Raw genomic sequence first — 15,023 nt, 5'->3', positions numbered from 1 at the left:
GGCATCGGCTAGCAAGGGCGATAGTGGGGGCGGTGTGCGAGGGAGCCGGCAACGGCATCGGCTGGCAAGGGTGATGGCGGGGGCGGTGCGCGATGGTGCCGGCGATGACGACAACAGTGGAGGTGGGCCGGGGCGCAGGGGCGCGATCGGGCGCGCTCGGGGGCGGCGTGGGCTCGGGGGTGGGGCAGGGGCACGGGCGACGGCGACGGCGTCGGGGCAGCTTGGCGGCGTCAAGGAGGTCGGCGTCGTCGAGGGCAACTGCGAGATGAACTCTAAATTTTCACAAGTGTTAGTTATATACCCAACCCTTTGGTCCCGGTTCGTGGCACCAACCAGGACCAATGCCCCTCTTTAGTCCCGGTTGGTGCCACCAACTGGGATCAAAGGTCAAGTTCCAGCAGCCCAAAGGGCGGGAAGAGGAGACCTTTGGTTCCGGTTGGTGGCACCAACCGGGACTAAAAGGGGGGCATTGGTCCCGGTTGGTGCTTGATAACCCACAAGTATAGGGGATCGCAACAGTTTTCGAGGGTAGAGTATTCAACCCAAATTTATTGATTCGACACAAGGGGAGCCAAAGAATATTCTCAAGTATTAGCAGTTGAGTTGTCAATTCAACCACACCTGGAAACTTAGTATCTGCAACAAAGTGTTTAGTAGCAAAATTATATGATAGTGGTGGTAACGGTAACAAAAGTAAAGACAGCAAAAGTAATGTTTTTGGTATTTTGTAGTGATTGTAACAGTAGCAACAGAAAAGTAAATAAGCGAGAACTAGTATATGGAAAACTCGTAGGCACCGGATTAGCGATGGATAATTATGCCGGATCTGGTTCATCATGTAACAGTCATAACATAGGGTGACACAGAACTAGCTCCAGTTCATCAATGTAATGTAGGCATGTATTCCGTATATAGTCATACGTGCTTATGGAAAAGAACTTGCATGACATCTTTTGTCCTACCCTCCCGTGGCAGCGGAGTCCTATTGGAAACTAAGGGATATTAAGGCCTCCTTTTAATAGAGAACCGGAACAAAGCATTAGCACATAGTGAATACATGAACTCCTCAAACTATGGTCATCACCGGGAGTGGTCCCGATTATTGTCACTTCGGGGTTGCCGGATCACAACACATAGTAGGTGACTATAGACTTGCAAGATAGGATCAAGAACACACACATATATTCATGAAAACATAATAGGTTCAGATCTGAAATCATGGCACTCGGGCCCTAGTGACAAGCATTAAGCATAGCAAAGTCATAGCAACATCAATCTCAGAACATAATGGATACTAGGGATCAAACCCTAACAAAACTAACTCGATTACATGATAAATCTCATCCAACCCATCACCGTCCAGCAAGCCTACGATGGAATTACTCACGCACGGCGGTGAGCATCATGAAATTGGTGATGGAGGATGGTTGATGATGACGACAGCGACGAATCCCCCTCTCTGGAGCCCCGAACGGACTCCAGATCAGCCCTCCTGAGAGAGATTAGGGCTTGGCGGCGGCTCCGTATCGTAAAACACGATGATTTCTTCTCTCTGATTTTTTTCTCCCCGAAAGCCAATATATAGAGCTGGAGTTGGCGTCGGAGGGCCACCAGGGGACCCACGAGGTAGGGAGGCGTGCCCGGGGGGGTGTCCCCCACCCTCGTGGACAGGGTGTGGCCCCCTGGTCTTCATCTTTGGTGAGGATTTTTTATTGTTTTTTCTAAGGTGTTCCGTGGAGTTTCAGGTCATTCCGAGAACTTTTATTTTCTGCACATAAAACAACACCATGGCAATTCTGCTGAAAACAGCGTCAGTCCGGGTTAGTTCCATCCAAATCATACAAGTTAGAGTCCAAAACAAGGGCAAAAGTGTTTGGAAAAGTAGATACGACTGAGACGTATCAACTCCCCCAAGCTTAAACCCTTGCTTGTCCTCAAGCAATTCAGTTGACAAACTGAAAGAGAAAAAGAAAAACTTTTACAAACTCTGTTTGCTCTTGTTGTTGTAAACATGAAAAGCCAGCATTCAAGTTTCAGCAATATTATGAAATAACCATACTCACAATAACACGTAGGTCTCACAATTACTCATATCAATAGCATAATCAGCTAGCGAGCCATAATAGCAAAACTCGGATGACAACACTTTCTCAAAATAATCATAACATGATATAACAAAATGGTATCTCGCTAGCCCTTTCTGAGACCGCAAAACATAAATGCAGGGCACCTTTAAAGATCAAGGACTGACTAAACATTGTAATTCATGGTAAAAGAGATCCAGTCAAGTCATACCCAATATAAACCAATAATAATGAATGCAAACTATAGTGTGCTCTCCAGCGGGTGCTTTTTAATAAGAAGGATGATGACTCAACATAAAAGTAAATAGATAGGCCCTTCGCAGAGGGAAGCAGGGACTTGTAGAGGTGCCAGAGCTCGGTTTTAAAATAGAGATTGAATAACATTTTGAGCGGCATACTTTTGCTGTCAACGCAACAACTATGAGATGACGATATCTTCCATGCTACACAAATTATAGGCGGTTCCCAAACAGAATGGTAAAGTTTATACTCCCCCTCCTCCACAAGCATCAATCCATGGCTTGCTCGAAACAACGAGTGGCTCCAACATTCAACGGGTCCCAGGGGGAGTTTTGTTTGCAGTTATTTTGATTTAGTTTGCATAAAGCATGGGACTGGGCATCCCGAATACCAGCCATTTTTCTCGTGAATGAGGAGCGGAGTCCACTCCTCTTGAGAATAACCGCCTAACATGGAAGATAAGGGCAGCCCTAGTTGAAACATGAGCTGCTCGAGCATACAAAACATAATTTCATTTGAAGGTTTGGAGTTTGGCACATACAAATTTACTTGGAACGGCAGGTAGATACCGCATATAGGAAGGTATAGTGGACTCATATTTAACAACTTTGGGGTTTAAGGAGTTTGGATGCATAAGCATTATTCCCGCTTAGTACAGGTGAAGGCTAGCAAAAGACTGGGAAGCGACCAACTGAGAGAGCGATAACAGTCGTAAACATGCATTAAAATTAATTTACAACGAATACAAGCATGAGTAGGATATAATCTACCATGAACATAAATATCATGAAGGCTATGTTGATTTGATTCAACTACATGTGTGAACATGTGCCAAGTCTAGTCACTCAATTCCTTTAAAGGAGGATACCATCCCATCATACCACATCATAATCATTCTAATAGCATGTTGGCACGCAAGGTAAACCATTATAACTCATAGCTAATCAAGCATGGCATAAGCAACTATAATCTCTAAATGTCATTGCAAATATGTTCACTTCATAATAGCTGACTCAGGAACGATGAATCATCATATTTACAAAAACAAGAGAGGTTGAGTTCATACCAGCTTTTCTCATCCCAATAAGTCCATCATATATCATCATTATTGCCTTTCACTTGCACGACCGAACGGTGTGTATAATAATAAGAGTGCACGTGCATTGGACTAAGCTGGAATCTGCAAGCATTCAACTCAAGAGAGAAGACAAGTAATATGGGCTCTAAGTTAAATAATCATTCATGCATATACGAGCCACTAAGCATTTTCAATATAGTCTTCTCGACCCCCAAAGAAAGGAAAAGAAATAAAAACTATTTACACGGGAAATCTCCCAACAAGCAAAAGAAAAACGGGAAATATTTTTGGGTTTTCTTTTTAATTACTACAGCAAAGAAATAAGCTACTACTAATTTTTTTTGGTTTTTTCTTAAGGTTTATCAAACACACAAGAAGAAAGCAGGAAAAAGAAAATAAACTAGCATGGATATTACAGTGAAAGAGTATGAGGACCGACATCTAGCAATGAGTGTGTGTGAACATGAATGTAATGTCGGTGGGGAATACGTACTCCCCCAAGCTTAGGCTTTTGGCCTAAGTTGGTCTATTGCCAGGGATAGCCTGACGGATACCCGTAGGTGAAGCTGGGGTCATACTGTGATGCAGCTGCTATCGCCGCCTGAGCTGTTGCATGGCGTCGAGCAACCTCCGCTCTCCTCTCGTACTCATCTGCCTCCTCTCTGGTAATAATATATCTTCCTTTTGTCTGAAAATCAAAGAAGGCATGAGCAGGAAGAGCAATATGGACTACATGTCGTTTATTAAAGATTAGTCGATACTGGAGAGGTGGTTCAGTCCTCTCAACAAACTGGTGGGAAACCATAGAATCAAAATCTAAATAAGAAGGGGGTAACTCGATATCATCCTCACGAATGTCTATCTCAAGAAAATTAGCTAAGCGGGTTGCATAAATCCCTCCAAAGAAATCTCCGCTATGTCTATTCTGATGCAACCTGCGAGCTACAATGGCTCCCATATGATAAGATTGGTCTCCTAACGCAGCACTCCTGAGAATGCTGAGATCAGGGACACACATGTGACATGCTTCATCCTTAGCATTAATGCATCTACCTATAAAGAGAGCAAAATAATGTATAGGAGGAAAGTGAATGCTCCCCAGAGTGACTTGTGTTATATCTCTAGATTCCCTCACAGTTATTCTAGCAAGAAAGTCTCTATATTCAGATTTAGGGGGATCCCTGACACTACCCCATGATGGAAGTTTGCAAGCAGAAGTGAAATCCTCTAAGTCCATGGTATAAGATTTGTTATAAAGGTCAAACATGACTGAAGGAGAATTACACGAAGATGAAAACTCAAACCTCCTCACAAATGAACTTGTGAGATCATGATACTGGGGGCATTTGTCAGCTTCAAAGTCCTCAAGACCGGCGTTGTGCAAATATGCGCTAAATTCTTCTTTGATTCCCACTGGATTCATAAAATTTTCCGAAGGCCATTCACAGGGCCTCACAGGAGCGTCTCTTGGTGGTTCCTCGTCAGCATCACGTATTGCAAGCCTGGGGCCTTGCTTCCTTGAAGGGCCACCTTGGAACATCCTCCTAAACATATTGTTTCCTCTGAAAAATTTCTGAAATTTTTAGTAACTTCAAACAAAAGTGAACCAACTTCAATAAAATTGATAGCAACAACTCCTACAAGTGCCTAGAGCCCGTATAAAGCATTGGAACTACTTGGAACCATATAAATTTGACATGCAAGCTCAAGAACATGGTCACCTATGCAGCACAAATTTGCAAGGAATAAAGCACTAGAACAAAAACTAATTGGACCAATGGAGGAGTCACATACCAAGGAACAATCTCCCCAAGGAGTTTTGCGAGAGGTGCTTTGAGCAAGGAGATCGAAAATCACAGCAACGGGGGCTGGAACTCGTGCTTGAGTTGTTTTTTCGTGTTTGTGTGAGACAGAGAAAGAAGATGGGTGCAGGAATAAGTGGAGGAGGGCCACCGTGGGTCCACGAGGTAGGGGGCGCGCCTAGGGGGGTAGGGCGCGCCCTCCACCCTCGTGGCCAGGTGGCAGCTCCCCCCGCGGTAATTTTTGCACAGTAAATCCTCAAATATTCCTGAAAAAATCGTATTAAATTGGCATGGCATTCTGAGGACTTTTATTTTCGGGGTATTTTTATATTGCACAGATAAGTCGGGAGACAGACAGAAAAATACTATTTTACTTTATTTCTACTAAATAAAAAGGAAATATAAAGAGGGTACATAAGGTTGTGCTTCTAGTTTCATCCATCTCATGCTCATCAAAAAGAATCCACTAACAAGGTTGATCAAGTCTTGTTAACAAAGTCATTCCGATAATCATGGAACCGGCGAAATTTCAAATAGCACTAAGTTACCTCAACGGGGATATGAAAATCCCCAAAAATAAGAATATCATACTTTTTCTTGACAGTAGGGAGAGGAAATTCAAAACCTCCAAATATAATCGATGGAATTTTTCCAATAGAGTTGATACTATAAACTTGAGGTTGTTTTCTCGGAAAGTGTACCATGTGCTCATTGCCATTAACATGAATAGTGACATTGCCTTTGTTGCAATCAATAACAGCCCCTGCGGTATTAAGGAAAGGTCTTCCAAGAATAATAGACATACTATCATCCTCGGGAATATCAAGAATAACAAAGTCCGTTAAAATAGTAATGTTTGCAACCACAACAGGCACATCCTCACAAATACCGACAGGTATAGCAGTTGATTTATCAGCCATTTGCAAAGATATTTCAGTAGGTGTCAACTTATTCAAGTCAAGTCTATGATATAAAGAGAGAGGCATAACACTAACACCGGCTCCAAGATCACATATAGCAGTTTTAACATAATTTCTCTTAATGGAGCATGGTATAGTAGGTACTCCGAGATCTCCAAGTTTCTTTGGTATTCTACCTTTAAAAGTATAATTAGCGAGCATGGTAGAAATTTCAGTTTCAGGTATCTTTCTTTTATTAGTAATGATATCCTTCATATACTTAGCATAAGGATTTGTTTTGAGCACATCAGTTAATCGCATACGCAAAAAGATGGGTCTAATCATTTCAGCATATCGCTCAAAATCCTCATCATCCTTTTTCTTGGATGGTTTCGGATGAAAAGGCATGGGTTTCTGAACCCATGGTTCCCTTTCTTTACCATGTTTCCTAGCAACAAAGTCTCTTTTATCATAACGTTGATTCTTTGATTGTGGGTTATCAAGATCAACAGCAGGTTCAACTTCTACATCATTATCATTACTAGGTTGAGCATCAACATGAACATTATTATTAACATTTTCACTAGGTTCATGTTCATCACCTGATTGTGTTTCAGCATCAGACATAGAAATATCATTTGGATTCTCAGGTGGTTCAGTAATAGGTTCACCAGAAGTTTGCAAGGTCCTATCATTTTTCTTTTTCTTCCTCTTAGAGGAACTAGGTACATCAATATTGTTTCTCTGAGAATCTTCCTCGATTCTCTTAGGGTGGCCTTCAGGATACAAAGGTTCCTGAGTCATTCTACCAGTTCTAGTAGCCACTCTAACAGCATAATTATTTTTCTTACTATTCATTTCATCAAGCACTTCCTTTTGAGCTTTAAGTACTTGTTCTACTTGAGTGGTAACCATAGAAGCATGTTTGCTAACAAGTTTAAGTTCACCTCTAATATCAGCCATATAATCACCCAAGCGTTTAATCATAAAGGTATTCTATTTTAATTGTCTACCAAAATAAGCATTAAAGTCATCTTGCTTAAACATAAAGTCATCAAACTCATCCAAGCACTGACTAGCAATTTTAGTAGGAGGGACTTCAGATTTATCATATCTATAGAGAGAATTTACCTTTACTACCTGTGTCGGGATATCGGGAGGTTCTTCAGTAAATAAGTAGTTGAGATCATATACTTCTTCAACAGGCGGTAAATTAAGGCCATGTATTTCTTCAATAGGAGGTAAATTCTTAACATCTTCAGCTTTAATACCTTTTTCTTTCATAGATTTCTTTGCCTCTTGCATATCTTCGGGACTGAGAAATAGAACACCTCTCTTCTTCGGAGTTGGTTTAGGAATAGGCTCAGTAATTGGCTCTGGAGCTGGCTCAGGAGGTGGCTCGGGAGGTGCCCAATTATTTTCATTTGTCAACATATTATTCAATAGAATTTCAGCTTCATCCGGTGTTCTTTCCCTGAAAAGAGAACCAGCACAACTATCCAGGTAATCTCTGGAAGCATCAGTTAGTCCATTATAAAAGATATCAAGTAATTCAGGTTTCTTAAGAGGATGATCAGGTAAAGCATTAAGTAACTTGAGAAGCCTCCCCCAAGCTTGTGGGAGACTCTCTTCTTCAATTTGCACGAAGTTGTATATTTCCCTCAAAGCAGCTTGTTTCTTATGAGCAGGGAAATATTTAGCAGAGAAGTAATAAATCATATCCTGGGGACTTTGCACACAACCAGGATCAAGAGAATTAAACCATATCTTAGCATCACCCTTTAATGAGAACGGAAATATTTTGAGTAAATAAAGGTAGCGCGATCTCTCATTATTAGTAAACAGGGCAGCTAGATCATTTAACTTAGTAAGATGTGCCACAACAGTTTCAGATTCATAACCATAGAAAGGATCAGATTCAGCCAAAGTAATTATATCTGGATCAATAGAAAAATCATAATAATCCTTATCGGGAACACAGATAGGTGAAGTCAGCGGGTGCTCTCAACTTCCCGTCTTTCTTACGGTCCTCTTTGTGCCATCGCATCAACTTGACATGCTCTTTGTTTCTGAACAGGCGTTTCAACCGTGGTATTATAGGAGCATACCACATCACCTTGGCAGGAATCCTCTTCCTGGGGCGCTCGCCGTCAACATCACCAGGGTCATCTCATCTGATCTTATACCGCAATGCACTACATACCGGGCATGTGTTCAAATCCTTGTACGCACTGCGGTAGAGGATGCAGTCATTAGGGCATGCATGTATCTTCTGCATCTCCAATCCTAGAGGGCATACAACCTTCTTTGATGCGTACATACTATCGGGCAATTCTTTATCCTTTGGAAGCTTCTTCTTCAATATTTTCAGTAGCTTCTCAAATCCTTTGTCAGGCACACCATTCTTTGCCTTCCACTGCAGCAATTCCAGTACGGTACCGAGCTTTGTGTTGCCATCTTCGCAATTGGGGTACAACCCTTTTTTGTGATCCTCTAACATGCGATCAAACTTTAGCTTCTCCTTTTCACTTCCGCATTGTCTCTTTGCATCAACAATGACCCGTCGAAGATCATCATCGGGTACATCGTTTGGTTCCTCTTGATCTTCAGCTTCCCCCGTTGCAGCATCTTCAGCTTCCCCCGTTGTAGCATCACCATATTCAGGGGGCACATAGTTGCCATCATCTTCTTCTTCTTCGCTATCTTCCATCATAACCCCTATTTCTCCGTGCTTGGTCCAAACATTATAGTGTGGCATGAAACCCTTATAAATAAGGTGGGTGTGAAGGGTTTTCGAGTCAGAGTAAGACCTCATATTCCCACATATAGGGCATGGACAACACATAAAACCATTCTGCTTGTTTGCCTCAGCCACTGCGAGAAAATTATTCACGCCCTTAATGTACTCGGAGGTGCGTCTGTTACCGTACATCCATTGTCGGTTCATCTCTGCGTACATCATGAATAGATAAGTGACTAAATTAATAGAAGTTCATCATCACATTAAAACCAAAGTACATACATAGTTCTCATTGAACAACATATAGCTCTCCAGAGCATCTAATTAAACCATACATTGAAACTATGTAAAATATTTCAATGCAACAACAAATGCGATCATAACTGCAACCAAGGTAACAATTGATCCAATGGCATAATGATACCAAGCCTCAGTATGAATGACATATTTTCTAATCTTTCTAATCTTCAAGCGCATTGCATCCACCTTGATCTTGTGATCATCGACGACATCCACAACATGCAACTCCAATATCATCTTCTCTTCCTCAATTTTTTCAATTTTTCATTCAAGTAATTGTTTTCTTCTTTAACTAAATTTAACCTCTCGACAATAGGGTCGGTTGGAATTTCCGGTTCACATACCTCCTAGATAAAAAAAACCTATATCACGTTGCTCGGCATAATTGTCATAAACACTAAATGAAACTAATAGTTATAAAAGAAAATATATATACCACATCTGAACAATAGACAGAACGAGGGCCGACGGAGGCGGATACCAAAACCATCGCACTATATAATAACAAACTATAATAAGTAAGAAAACTACGCAAGTATCTATCTAAATCATACAAGTAAGAACTTTTTTCTTTTAGAAAGAAGATAAGGTCAAGAGGCTCACCATGGTGGTGCAGGAAACGAGATCGGCGCATGCGATCAAGGGCGGTGAGGACGGAGACGGGACAGGACGGACCACCAAACCTAGACAAATCTCGAGGAAAATGGAGCTTGGACAAGGAGCTTCGAGAGAAGAAAGCTTAAGTGTGGCTCGGGCATTTCATCGAACACCTCATGTGCATAGGAGGTGAGCTAGAGCACCACAAAGCTCTCCAATGGCCGGCCAGAAAAACAGAGCAGTGGAGTGCTCTGCTCGCGGGCGAGGGGGTATATATAGGCAACTCATTGGTCCCGGTTCGTGGCCGGAACCGGGACTAAAGGACACCCTTTGGTCCCGGTTCATGCCACCAACCGAGACCAATGATGGTGGGCCAGGAGCGAGGCACATTGGTTCCTGTTCATGCCTGGAACCGGGACCAAAGGGGCCAGACGAACCGGGACCAATGCCCCACGATGGCCCGGCAGCCCCCTGGCCTCACGAATTGGGACCTATGCCCCCACGGGTTCTGGTTCTTGACTGAATCAGAACTAATAGGCTGGTCCGGCCTAAACCAAAGCCCTGTTTTCTACTAGTGCTGGCGAGTGGATGGGGACGAATATATGTGGGGTTGGGTGGGTCGGGTTCGACGTGGCCGACGCGACTGGACACCCCATATTCGTCACATATTTAGGCTGAAAATGAGGGTTGCCGGTCAGTCCAGACGTTTGAGGCTTGTTTGAGGCGTCCGTCGGTGTCAAAAATTCATGAACTGAGGAGAGTTTGGGGCGTCCGGCCGTAGATGCTCTTACACCATGAGTCTGAAGAACTTGGTGCGTGCTGATAGGAAACAAAACAAACTATCTATAGCCTTCTCTCTTCTTTTTTTGTGCGAGATTATAGCCTTGGCTCTTTTCTTGTACTATTTCATCAAGGTGAAATGAGCTCTCGGCAGTGCATCGTCCATCCCCATCAACAGGGGTGCATACATGCATGTCTGCGTCTACGTGGTATATATCACTATATGGGTGGATTTCCTGCTAATTAACTCTTCGCAAGAAACTATATATACGGCAGATTCTACCGTCCGATCGTGACCGGCGTCACAATGGATAGTATTGTATGTGTCAAGGTTGCGATCGTCATGCATGTCGTCTGCCAGCACATTGGCATTCAGCAAATTTAGCAGCCGTCGGCTATAGGGATAGATGTGCACTTCCTCAGTGTGCTTTTCCTTCCAAGTGTCGGGAGGAGTGTGGATATGCTCTTGAATTATTGGCAGCATGTTCCCATCGTCTTAAAGCATGCACCTTACGCAAAGAGAACACACAATAATACTCCTCTATCACCCAGAAATGGATATAAATGGATGTATCTAGAATTAAAAATACGTATAATCCATGTATTCTTTCCAGTCATATTTTTCAGTCATATTTACTATAGGGCAATAAATTGTGAATCGTATATGGCCCTATAGTAGAATCCCCAAGGATTGGGCCGACAAAAACTCTGTGAATTTTCTTCTTTCTCAAGTCTGTTCCAAATCACACCGAAAGGGCTGCGAGTTCAACGACTTCATCTACCATTTAGAGCAACTCCAAGGGAGAGACCCATTTTATCCGTTTCGGTCATCCGAACAGAAAAGATGGCCCAACGGGGCGACCCCAACGAACAAGGCGTCCGCCTGCTGTCCGTTTGTTGTCCGTTCGGATCCAAACTGGGTCCAAATTTGAGCCACGAATGGGTCCGTGCGGACAAACGCGGACGCTCTCGCCGCTCGCTCGTGTCCTCGCGTGTTCAGCCTGGTCCCACGCATTAGCGACCCGCACTAGCGATTCAGCCTCCCACTGCCACCGCCGCTCGTCCCGAGCTCCTGCGCCGCCGCACTAACCCCGTCCGCCGTTGCCCGGATCCGGCGCCGGCCGGCCAGATCCATCTGGTTCCGCGCGGATCCGCCACCCCTCACCGGTCTTCACGCCTCCGTTAGCCCCCGTCGTCCCCAGCATCCTCGCGCCGCGCCGCCGCCATGGACGCCTTCAGGGCATCGAGCAGGAGCTCGTCTGCCGCCACGCTCGGCCACCTCGACCTCCCCGGATGCGATTCCAACCAGCAGCAGCGCCAACCTGACTGCCTCCTCCACCTCCACGTAGCCCTCACCAACTTCCTCCACAAGCCCCTCAGGTCATTCTCGAGATGCTTCGGCAACGACCACAACAAGCCCAAGCGAGGCCAGAGCAAACATGCCACGTTGCAGCTCCTCGACGCCGGGAAAAGGCAGCCGCAGCCGGCGAGGTTCGCTGATAAGAAGGCTGATTTCGACGGGTTCCTCTCCAACCTGGGGTTCGCCAGGGTGGGGGCGCCGCCGGCGAGCTTCGCCGATTGTTAGAAGGGAGAGAGGGATTTGTTGGAATAGTTGTTCGTTGTATTGCTTAAGCCTCGTGGGCATATATATAAAACTACATGATCATCTTGGAGTACAAGGCAAGGTAGAATAATATCCTACGCTATCCTAACTTTCCTATACAATCACGTTACTCAACACTGATGACTCCCAGGCCTCGGCTGCTGCGGTCAACTCTGTCCACGGCGGTCAACTCGTTCACTTGGCTGCTACGTTTGTCCGCTCGAGGGTTGTGCGTTGGGTGCATCCACAGTCCGTCCTTGTCCGCCTCATGTCCGTCTAGACGGACAGATGACCCAAACGAACGACAAACGAATAAAATCTGTGTCCGTTTGGGTCTTTGCGTTGGAGTTGTTCTTACGACGCTCTTACCAGGAAGTGACCTGATCGCTAAAGTCCAAAGGGATAAAAGTCACTAGCTATGCAGCCGGCGTACGCTGGCCTTGGTGGCCTAGAGATGAGTAAAACCGGGGAGCTCAAACAGGGAGAAGTAAACAACGAGCGGGACTCGGCTCGTGGTATGGTAGAATAAACGAAGAAGTTGAGCAGCCGACGCGCCCAACACGCAGGCCACGGAGAAAGAAAACCTCGATCTAGAGCAAGTAGTGACCCAAAAGGACGTACGTGGTCGCGCGCACCAATATGTGTCCGAAACCACCTGCATGTCGTGGTCGATCTCTCCGTCGAAACTTCGTGGACCAATATGTGTCGTCCAAGCTAGCCAGGAGAAGACAGTCCGTGCTTCGGAATTAGCAAGCGAGATCCAAGCCATCGAGAGACCCGAATCTGGACATGGGAGCGAAGGACCGGGGCTTAGGTTAATTTCATGTTGACGATTGTTTTTTGAAACAAAGATTCGTGTTGACGATTGTGCTTCCTTCCTTGAACACAGTGAATTCCTATGCACACTTGCGAATGCAAAGCCGGATGAGCTCCCGCGGCACCTTCTGAATCACCAGGGGAGCAAGCGATGGAGTCACGCTCAGGCAGCAGGGCTAGCTGAACTGCTGGGTAGTTGTCTGTTGACTTGCGCCACAGACGACGGCGTCCTCCTCGGCTCAGCTAGCCGGCGGCACTATCGCAGCTAGTTAGAGTGTCAGGGTTTATCGATCGATCGTCATCGTCATGCATGTCGTCTGCCGGCCAACACATTGGCATGTACAGTAGCTAATTTAGCAGCCGTCGGCTAAAGAACAGATCATAGACGTAGACATCTTCGGTGTGCTTTTTTTGCTTCCAAGTGTAGCCTGTAGGTAGGCAACAGGATAGTGTGGCCATGCATGGCAGCGTGTTTCCATCGATCGGTCTACCACGCGTGACAGGTCCACATGACTGCATCATACGCAAACACAAGATAAAAATAATATCTATGGGAACCTCGAGTCTGTCTGCTAGGTGTGTGTGGGGTAGGGTTAGGGTTGAGAGTGACGCTGCCGAGGCCGTTGTGGTGGTATTGCGTCGAAATAAGTTTCTTCGGGCTCCGTTCACGCTCAGGCGAGGTTTTTGCCTTCATCTAGGAGCCAGCAGGGCGGGGGATCCTCGGATCTAGTCGAGGTCGCGGGCTATGGTGACTGGAGGTCCATCGGCACTGGTCGTCTGGGTCCTCAGATGGGCGATGGATGCAGGGAGACGAAGACCCTTCTTCTTCCTTGTCGGTATGATTTGCTGCTGTTGTTCTTCTCTTTCCTCCGCGCTGATGCTGGAGGGAGATCCTGCTTTGCCCGGGCGGATGGCCCGGCCGCGGTGCTGGACCAGTCGGATGACTCGAGTTCTCTTTCTTTCGGAAGGGACATTTTTCGCGGTACTCAAAGCCAAAGATGGCGGCGACTCTTGCAAGTGTATTGGATAGATGTCCATGCCCTTTCAACGCTGGCGTCAAGAAAGAAGGAAGCGTGGCGGCAATTGTACCGTGGTCGAAGATAATGACCTGCTTGCGCCTAGTTGCAGATTCTTCTGTTGCAGGGGTCTTCTCTCAAGATTCATGGATGATGACACAGGGCTTCGAAGATCTTCTTGTGTTATGGTTGTCTTAGGGTACTCTAGGTGTTCATGGTTCTTTGTGTTTACGTTTCAATGTGCTTGTAAGGGTCAACTACTTTGTACTGTTTCGTGATTTGAAGAAAATAATTCTAAAAAAAATATTCCTTGTTTGCCCAAACATGGGTTGTACTGTTTCGTGATTTGAAGGAAAAAATTCTAAAAATAATATTCCTTGTTTGCCCAAACATGGGTCCCACGTGCACGACGCGACTGCACGGTGGCACGCGGCCTTAACCCCGTAGCATCATGAGGCAATAACAGAGTGAATAATTTAAAGAGTACTTGACCACGGGACCTATTTGGCTAGCTTTCGAATCGATAGACCATCAATTTCTTTCTCAGTCGATGGGAGTGAAACTCCTCTCATTTCCGATGCACAATACGGCAAAACTCTTAAACTTGTGGATTTGTTGTACCCAAATGATAGGTGTCACACGTGTGGCGCGAAGCAATGCCGTCATGATTTTTTTACAACTGAAGTTGCCATTTCAAAAAAAAAAGTAAAACTTTTCATGAAAAACATTCGGAGTTGTCATGTGTTCGTGCAACACGTGTGGCATTTATCAGAGTTCGTTTTAATGTTTGGTAACTAGCTAGTCAGTGGAAATATCTACCTCTCCCCCAAAACATGGATTCCATGCACATGCTTTTGTCAAATACATGCTCTTACTTCAAAAGTTGATTTTTCAATAAGGGACATTTTGTTTAATTGATACGTCGAGATAATACAACTGAATTCCTTCCTCTGCATAGCACGATGCATATAACCAACATGTTCAAGACAACCAAATACATACTATGTTATATACATTGGGGAATTCAAATCTCTAGTATATCAATGGTTCAATAGGATCCATCCATCC

This window comes from Triticum dicoccoides, chromosome 6B (genome assembly GCF_002162155.2).
Source record: "Triticum dicoccoides isolate Atlit2015 ecotype Zavitan chromosome 6B, WEW_v2.0, whole genome shotgun sequence".
NCBI classification, from domain to species: domain Eukaryota; kingdom Viridiplantae; phylum Streptophyta; class Magnoliopsida; order Poales; family Poaceae; genus Triticum; species Triticum dicoccoides.
The sequence above is the reverse complement of the archived record's forward strand: the minus strand, read 5'-3'. Positions refer to the sequence as shown.